The sequence below is a fragment of the Lithobates pipiens genome, unplaced genomic scaffold (assembly GCF_037356315.1).
Source record: "Lithobates pipiens isolate NorthernLeopardFrog02 unplaced genomic scaffold, aLitPip1_a1.2 Scaffold_27, whole genome shotgun sequence".
Lineage (NCBI taxonomy): Eukaryota > Metazoa > Chordata > Amphibia > Anura > Ranidae > Lithobates > Lithobates pipiens.
The window spans coordinates 230,968,004-230,977,998 of record NW_027507788.1 but is presented as its reverse complement, the minus strand read 5'-3'; positions in this window follow the sequence as shown (position 1 = coordinate 230,977,998).

The following is a 9,995-nucleotide window of genomic DNA, read 5'->3' as shown; positions in this document are numbered from 1 at the left end:
GGTGGCGTCCCGTGTAGCCAACTCCATGACCGTAGCAAGGTGCGTGGCTTTCATGCTCTGTGAGTAAACGTTTCTGTATGGCTGGGTCGCAGAATCCCATGACAAACATGTCGCGGAGAGCCGTCTGCAGGTCTCCAAACTGACAAGTGGCAGCTGGTTTACATAAAGCAATGATATAAGTCTTTATATCCTCCCCAGCACGCCGCCTCCTACTGTAGAATATATACCGCTCTGCGATTTCTAGCGGCTTTGGGTTGTAGGGCTCATGTAGACTCTGAATTATCTCAGGTAAGGGCTCAGAGGCCGGCTTGTGTGAGAAATGAAGTCTCTGAGAGCGCCATATGCAGCCCAACCCAATGCTGTGAGCAAAACGGCAACTTTCTTTTCTACAGCCACACTATTGGTTTCCATATACTGCTCCAGCCTCTCCACCCAGGAGCTCCATGATTCAGCAGCAGGATCAACCCTATGAAAGCCACGTGTGCTAAAATCCACAATCCTCCTTGCCACTGTTGTGTCCCTTGGACACGGGGTCTCTCAGGGTGTTGGTAGCAATGCTGCCAGCGTCTGCTCAGCAAGTTACACACAACTGGATGCACTTCTTATCCAGGGAAGGGTTTATTATTCCAGACTGCCAGAAGACACCCGCTGGTGGACATCAGTACTGTGGGCCAAAGGTCTGACAGCGCCACCAGCAGGTGAAACCTTTCCTGACAGGAATTTTGGGGTACAACGATCCAAGGATCAACTGAGGAAGCGCTGGTCAGACCTGAAACTGAGGGAGCGCGATCAATACAGAAGAATCAGGAAACTGCTTCTAAGAAGTAAGTATTTGTCGTGTGTTCTTGTTATTATTATTACTTGCATGCTGCTCCATGTGCTTTTCTTTACTGTTGTACAGTTTAAAATGGCAAGTTTCAGGTTTGTGGGCACAGTAATCGTTCGTAGTAAACATTGCTTGTTCGCCCACTAATACAATGTTTTTGGCAGGAGCAGGTTAACTACTAAAAAAAAGTTTAGTATATTGTTGTCTAGATGGGTTTGTAACTAGAATGAAATGCAAACTTGATTCAGTGTAAGGAGAGGACACTCAGCAGCTCTTTTATACCTGGGGTCACAGGTCATTCTCTTCCCTTTTATACCTGGGGTCACAGGTCACTCGTTTCCCTTTTATACCTGGGGTCACAGGTCACTCTCTTCCCTTTTATACCCGGTGTCACAGGTCATTCTCTTCCCTTTTATACCTGGGGTCACAGGTCACTCTCTTCCCTTTTATACCTGGGGTCACAGGTCATTCTCTTCCCTTTTTTACCTGGGGTCACAGGTCATTCTCTTCCCTTTTATACCTGGTGTCACAGGTCATTCTCTTCCCTTTTATACCTGGGGTCACAGGTCACTCTTTTCCCTTTTATACCTGGGGTCAAAGGTCATTCTCTTCCCTTTTATACCTGGGGTCACAGGTCACTCTCTTCCCTTTTATACCTGGGGTCACAGGTCACTCTCTTCCCTTTTATACCTGGGGTCAAAGGTCATTCTCTTCCCTTTTATACCTGGGTTCACAGGTCACTCTCTTCCCTTTTTTACCTGGGTTCACAGGTCACTCTCTTCCCTTTTATACCTGGGGTCACAGGTCACTCTCTTCCCTTTTATACCTGGGGTCAAAGGTCATTCTCTTCCCTTTTATACCTGGGGTCACAGGTCATTCTCTTCCCTTTTATACCTGGGGTCACAGGTCATTCTCTTCCCTTTTATACCTGGGGTCACAGGTCACTCTCTTCCCTTTTATACCTGGGGTCACAGGTCATTCTCTTCTCTTTTATACCTGGGGTCACAGGTCACTCTCTTCCCTTTCATACCTGGGTTCACAGGTCACTCTCTTCCCTTTTTTACCTGGGTTCACAGGTCACTCTCTTCCCTTTTACACCTGGGGTCACAGGTCATTCTCTTCTTCTGATCTGCTTCAAGAATGTGGTTCTAAATGCATTGTATGCATGGGGGGGCAGGTGTCATAGCACCTTGGACACTCAGGCCTGATCCTGGGTGGCTGCACCATGCCCAGGTGTCGGAAGTTGTTGCAAAGGGTAGTCGCCGAAGCTGCAGCAGTTGCTTACTGTTACATTCAGCAGCAGCAGCACCCGGCTCTCTAGACTCTCTTATTGTACCATCCATTGGCCTCTCTGCTGCCCACTGCACTGGTTGTTAGACTCACCTGCTGTCTGGCATCTAGCAACCAGTGACATCACATACAGTGCCTTGCGAAATTATTCGGCCCCCTTGAACTTTTCAACCTTTTGCCACATTTCAGGCTTCAAACATAAAATTTAAATTTTTGTGAAGAATCACCAACAAGTGGGACACAATTGTGAAGTGGAACGAAATCTATTGGATATTTTAAACTTTTTTAGCAAATAAAAAACTGAAAAGTGAAAAGTGCAAAATTATTCGGCCCCTTTACTTTCAGTGCAGCAAACTCACTCCAGACGTTCAGCGAGGATCTCTGAATGATCCAATGTTGTCCTAAATGACTGATGGTGATAAATAGAATCCACCTGTGTGTAATCAAGTCTCTGTATAAATGCACCTGCTCTGTGATAGTCTCAGGGTTCTGTTGAAAGCGCAGAGAGCATCATGAAGACCAAGGAACACACCAGGCAGGTCCGTAATACTGTTGTGGAGAAGTTTAAAGCCGGATTTGGATACAAAAAGATTTCCCAAGCTTTAACCACTTGAGGACCGCCGTATTGCCAATGTACGTCAGCACAATGGCACAGGCAGGCACAATCACGTACATCTACGTGATTGCCTTCCAGCGGGTGGGGGGTCCGATCGGACCCCCTCCCGCTGGTTACGGCGGTCCGATTCGGTCCAGGAGCGCTCCGTGATGAGGGGATGGCCGTTGGTTTTCGGCCACCCCCTCTGGATCGCTCCTGGCCAATGAGAAGCTTCCTCCCCTGTGTATTGTTTACACAGGAAGGAGGAAGTGATGTCATTCTCCTCGGGGCGGTCTTTTTGACCGGACTACGAGGAGAAGAGTAAAAGTAAGTGTGCACCAACACTACACTGACATGTAGGTACACACAGGCACACAAACCCCCCCCCCGATCCCCCCCCCCGCCCCCCCTCCCCCCCCAGTCACAGTGTCACTGATTGCATTGATCATTTCTTTACTGATCAATGCATTCAGTGTCAGTTGTGACAGTAAAAACTGTCAGGACAGTTAGTGTTAGGTCCAGGGTAGCCCCCTATCACCCCCCAATAAAGATTTAACCCCCTGATTGCCCCTAGAGTTAACCCTTTCACCCCCTTTTGCCAGTGTCACTAAGCGATCATTTTTCTGATCGCTGCATGTGTCGCTAGGTAGCTAGTTATTTTTTTAGGTTCACCGCCAGGTTTTTATATCGCTAGGTACCCCGATATACTACCCAATAATGGTTTTAACCCCCTGATTTCCGCTAGTTAACCCTTTCACCCCCTTTTGCCAGTGTCACTAAGCGATCGTTTTTCTGATCGCTGCATTAGTGTCGCTACAGTCGCTAGGTAGCTAGTTATTTTTTTAGGTTCACCGCCAGGTTTTTATAGCGCTAGGTACCCCGATATACTACCCAATAATGGTTTTAACCCCCTGATTGCTGCTAGTTAACCCTTTCACCCCCTTTCACCAGCGATCACAGTATAAGTGTCACTGGTGATGCTGGTTAGCCAGTTAGTTATTTAGGTTCCCCGTCAGGTTTTTATATAGCGCCAGGGACCCCCATATACTACCTAATAAAAATTTGAACCCCCTGATTGCTCCTAGTTAACCCTTTCACCACTGATCACCGTATAAGTGTTACGGGTGACTCTGGTTAGTTTGTTTTTTATAGCATCAGGGCACCCACCATTTATTACCCAATAAAGGTTTAACCCCCTGATCACCCGGCGGGTGATATCAATTAGGTTTTAGGGTCAGGGTCTGCGTCGCCCCAGGCAGCGCTAGGTTAGTGCCAGTACCGCTAACACCCACACACAAAGCATAAACCTCCCGTAGTGGTATAGAATCTGAACAGATCAATATCTGATCTGATCAGATCTATACTAGCGTCCCCAGCAGTTTAGGGTTCCAAAAAAACGCATTGTTAGCGGGATCAGCCCAAATACCTGCTGGCACCTGCGTTTTGCCCCTCTGCCCAGCCCACCCAAGTGCAGTATCGATCGATCACTGTCACTTACAAAACACTAAACACATAACTGCAGCGATCGCAGAGTCAGGCCTGATCCCTGCCATCGCTAACAGGTTTTTTGGTAGCATTTTATATTCAAATCCGGAAGGCAGTGCTTGGTTTTCGGGGTCCCGTACGTGGCTAGGCTCCCAAAAAGTCCCCCACATGTGGTATCCCCGTACTCGGGAGAAGCAGCAGAATTTATTTTGGGGTGTAATTTGACTTCTGCCCATAGCATGTGTGAGCAATATATCATTTAGTGACAACTTTGTGCAAAAAAAAAAAAGTTTGTAATATTCCCGCAACTTTTGGCAAAATATAAAATATTCCATGGACTCAAAATGCCTCTCAGTAAATAGCTTGGGGTGTCTACTTTCCAAAATGGGGTCATTTGGGGGGGTTTTGTGCTATTTTGGCATTTTATGGACTTCGAAACTGTGATAGGTAGTGAGGAGTGAAATCAAAAATTTGCACCCTTAGAAATCCTGAAGGTGGTGATTGGTTTTCGGGGTGCCGTGCGCGACTAGACTCCCAAAAAGTCCCACACATGTGGTATCCCCATACTCGGGAGAAGCAGCAGAATGTATTTTGGGGTGTCATTTCACATATGCCCATAGCATGTGTGAGCAATATATCATTTAGTGACAACTTGGTGCAAAAAAAAAAAAGTTTGTAATATTCCCGCAACTTGTGGCAAAATATAAAATATTCCATGGACTCAACATGCCTCTCAGTAAATAGCTTGGGGTGTCTACTTTCCAAAATGGGGTCATTTTGGGGGGTTTTGTGCTATTTTGGCATTTTATGGCCTTCGAAACTGTGATAGGTAGTGAGGAGTTAAATCAAAAATTTGCACCCTTAGAAATCTTGAAGGTGGTGATTGGTTTTCGGGGGGGCCGTGCGCGACTAGACTCCCAAAAAGTCCCACACATGTGGTATCCCCATACTCGGGAGAAGTAGCGTAATATATTTTGGGGTGCAATTCCACATATAACCATGGCATGTGTGAGCAATATATCATTTAGTGACAACTTTTTGTAAAAAAATTTTTTTTTTTTTTTTTTTGTCATTATTCAATCCCTTAGGACAAAAAAAATAAATATTCAATGGGCTCAACATACCCATCAGCAATTTCCTTGGGGTGTCTACTTTCCAAAATGGGGTCATTTGGGGGGGATTTGTACTGCCCTGCCATTTTAGCACCTCAAGAAATGAGATCGGCAGTCATAAATTAAAAGCTGTGTAAATTCCAGAAAATGTACTCTAGTTTGTAGACGCTATAACTTTTGCGCAAACCAAAAAATATACGCTTATTGACATTTTTTTTACTAAAGACATGTGGCTGAATAAATTTTGCCCTCAATGTATGACTAAAATTTAGTTTATTCGATTTTTCTTATAACAAAAAGAAGAAAATATCTTTTTTTTTCAAAATTTTCGCTCTTTTTCCATTTATATCGCAAAAAAAAAAAATCGCAGAGGCAATCAAATACCATCAAAAGAAAGCTCTATTTGTGGGAAGAAAAGGACGCAAATTTCGTTTGGGTGCAATATTGCATGACTGCGCAATTACCAGTTAAAGCAGCGCAGTGCGAAATTGCAAAAAGACCTCTGGTCCTTAAGGTATTTATTGGTCCGGAGCTGAAGTGGTTAAACATCCCAAGGAGCACTGTGCAAGCCATCATTTTGAAATGGAAGGAGTATCAGACCGCTGCAAATCTACCAAGACCTGGCCGTCCCTCTAAACTTTCAGCTTAGACAAGGAGAAGACTGATCAGAGATGCAGCCAAGAGGCCCATGATCACTCTGGATGAACTGCAGAGAACTACAGCTGAGGTGGGAGAGCCTGTCCATAGGACAACAATCAGTCGTACATTGCACAAATCTGGCCTTTATGGAAGAGTGGCAAGAAGAAAGCCATTTCTCAAAGATATCCATAAAAAGTCTTGTCTAAAGTTTGCCACAAGCCACCTGGGAGACACACCAAACATGTGGAAGAAGGTGCTCTGGTCACATGAAACCAAAATCACACTTTTTGCTCACAATGCAAAACGATATGTTTGGCGTAAAAGCAACACAGCTCATCACCCTCAACACACCATCCCCACTGTCACACATGGTGGTGGCAGCATCATGGTTTGGGCCTGCTTTTCTTCAGCAGGGACAGGGAAGATGGTTACAATTGAGGGGAAGATGGATGCAGCCAAATACAGGACCATTCTGGATGAAAACCTGTTGGAGTCTGCAAAAGACCTGAAACTGGGACGGAGATTTATCTTCCAACAAGACAATGATCCCAAACATACAGCAAAATCTACAAAGGAATGGTTCACAAATAAACGTATCCAGGTGTTAGAATGGCCAAGTCAAAGTCCAGACCTGAATCCAATCGAGAATCTGTGGAAAGAGCTGAAAACTGCTGTTCACAAACGCTCTCCATCCAACCTCACTGAGCTCCAGCTGTTTTGCAAGGAAGAATGGGCAAGAATTTCAGTCTCTGGATGTGCAAAACTGATAGAGACACCCCAAGCGACTTGCAGCTGTAATCGCAGCAAAAGGCGGCTCTACAAAGTATTAACACAAGGGGGCCCAATCATTTTGCACGCCCCACTTTTCATTTTTTTATTAGTTAAAAAAGTTTCAAAAATCCAATAGATTTCATTCCACTTCACAATTGTGTCCCACTTGTTGGTGATTCTTCACAAAAAATAAACATTTTATATCTTTATGTTTGAAGCCTGAAATGTGGCAAAAGGTTGAAAAGTTCAAGGGGGTGAATACTTTCGCAAGGCACTGTAATGAGGCCAAGGCAAGGTCCCAGCATTCAGAGCGGAGGAGGACCTTCTTCCTCCTTCACGCCGGGTCAAGTTTGGCTCCATCCACCTCCTCCATCTTCTCCAAGCAGAATGGCTCAGAGCCTGAGGGAAGGAAGCACGCCTGAAGAGCTGAGTGTGAGCGCTCCTCCTGCCTGAGGGGTCCATGTTCTGGAGCTCATCTAACAGCAATACTTGTACAATTGCAGTTGTGGTGCTAAATGAATTATTTCATGATAAGTATGTGGGAGATATCATTGCTAACCTTCTAAAAATGCTCTTTGCCTGGCTGCAATGCTGACCCGTAGGTCTGAATGCTTTCTAAGCCAGAGCCTGTATGCACATCAGAAAAGGTGGAGGAAAGTTAACATTTCTTATCTGCGTACCTCCGCCGGGTTAATGAATACAAATATTGGAACAGAGCCAGGGTGCTGGCATTTTCAGAAAGAAGAGTCAATGGTGGAAACATAAAAACAGATTAGAACTTTCTAATCGGCAGCTTCATCCTTCTAGGAAGCTTTTCCATCAGATTTCTCAAACCTTTACATGCACTTTATGTGATAATGATTAAGCCCCTCCCCTTCATGACATTGTCAAAAAGGGGTGGAGAATGGGTGACCTTAACACGATGCCGCCCCCCCGTGTAAAAAGTTCTGCGGACGCCAATGATTCTATACATTAAGATAAAAACCCTTCTGTGTCCAGCAGCCCCCCTCAGCCCCCATAATACTTACCCGAGCCCCCTCTCAATCCAGCGATGTTGCAGGAGAGCCTGGGCTGTCGGAAACTCTCCCTCCTTATTGGCTGAGGGAGCAGCAGGCAAGATTGGCTGTCAAAGTCAGTGAGCCAATAAGGAGAGAGGGGGGTGGGGCCGAGACGCGGCTCCAATGTGGAATGGACATACAGAGCAGAGGTTCGGCTCAATTTTATTACCAGAAGACCTCAATAGGAATTCCTGGTCTTAGAGCGCCATCTGGTGGTTAGGTGCAGTCAGCATTTAAGCGAAAATTTGGTTAAAGTGATTCCAAAAGCTCATGCATTCTATGGCTTGAAGGTAAAAAAAAAAAACTCCTCTGTGCAGCAGCCCCCCAATACTTACCTGAACCTCATCTCGATCCAGCGATGTGCACGAGAGCCTCAACTCTCTGGGGGCTCTCCCTCCACATTGGCTGAGACAGCAGTGGAGGCCATTGGTTTAGGCCGGTCCTTAGATGGGGGAATTTTTAAAATAAAAAGGGAAAGTTCAGAGAGTAAAGGGGGATCATCAGCTTCACTTACTCCTCCAAGAAAAAACACCCTTCACCGAGGATCATCTTCTTCAAACTCAATTCTCATCAGACAGCCCATCACTCTATCTCTATCAGACGATCGGTTTCCTGGAAGCCCACTGAACATTCACTATGGGTCTTCATTTCTAAAGCCTTGCAATTCCCCAGACGTGGTTCCATAGCCCATCACAATTATCCTTGTGGGAAGATATCATTGAATTGAATGTGATCCACTCTTCCATTGGTCACCTCCTTGGCTTCATCCCTCCGATGGCCGTACCATACACAACCCGCTTACACCTCACTCTCCCTCTGGGACCATCTTAAATTCAAACATCTCCTCCAATCCCACCGTACCGGAATCCCACCGTACCGGAATCCCACCGTACCGGAATCCCACCGTCTCCTTCTTTCTACCCGGCCTGGACTTCACCATCCTCCTTCCAGATATGGTCCTCCAGAAACCTCACCCGAGCTTAGAAATTTATAACCCCCAATGGTAGATAACCTTTTCCTGCCCTCAGAGAGTCTAACCATCTTCCACATTCCGAAATCCCCCGATACCAGTGGCGTTGCTAAGGGGGGTGTGGCCCGCACCCGGGTGCCACCCACTACAGGGGTGACACCCTCCCGAGGGTGACAGAAGCCCTGGCTCCCCTTTTTTTTCAGCCTGAAAACCCTCTTTCAGCGCCGTGGCTTTGCCTGGCCTGTGTTCTCCTCCCCCCCCCCCCCCCTCCGTCTCTCACTATGGCACTGCTGCCCAAGCCTCTCACGCTCCATTCTCCATGTGGACGGCACACTGTCTTCTCCTCTCCAGCTGCTGCCCCGGTGTTCCATGTACCTGAGCCGCCCAAGCTGGTGCGGTAATTGGGGGGGGAGGTGGCGAGTGTCGGCTTGCGATGGGGGGATTACTAATAGAGGGGGTGCTATGTCCTGGGGGTCTGTACTAATAGAGGGGGTGCAATGTCCTGGGGGTCTGTACTAATAGAGGGGGTGCTATGTCCTGAGGGGTCTGTACTTATGGAGGGGGGTGCTCTGTCCTGGGGGTCTGTACTAATGGAGGGGGTGCTATGTCCTGGGGGGTCTGTACTTATGGAGGGGGGTGTTCTGTCCTGGGGGGTCTGTACTAATGGAGGGGGTGCTATGTCCTGGGGGGTCTGTACTTATGGAGGGGGGTGCTCTGTCCTCGGGGGTCTGTACTAATGGAGGGGGGTGCTATGTCCTGGGGGGTCTGTACTAATAGAGGGGGTGCTATGTCCTGGGGGGTCTGTACTAATAGAGGGGGTGCTATGTCCTGGGGGTCTGTACTAATAGAGGGGGTGCTATGTCCTGGGGGTCTGTACTAATAGAGGGGGTGCTATGTCCTGGGGGTCTGTACTAATAGAGGGGGTGCTATGTCCTGGGGGTCTGTACTAATAGAGGGGGTGCTATGTCCTGGGAGGGTCTGTACTAATAGAGGGGGTGCTATGTCCTGGGGGGTCTGTACTAATAGAGGGGGTGCTATGTCCTGCGGGTCTGTACTAGTAGAGCGGGGTGCTATGTCCTGGGGGGTCTGTACTAATAGAGGGGGTGCTATGTCCTGGGGGGTCTGTACTAATAGAGGGGGTGCTATGTCCTGGGGGGGTCTATACTTGGAAAGGGGTCTGTACTGATCGAGGGGGGTCTATACTTATTAGCCGGGGGGTCTATACTGAGGGAGGACTATAATTGGTGAA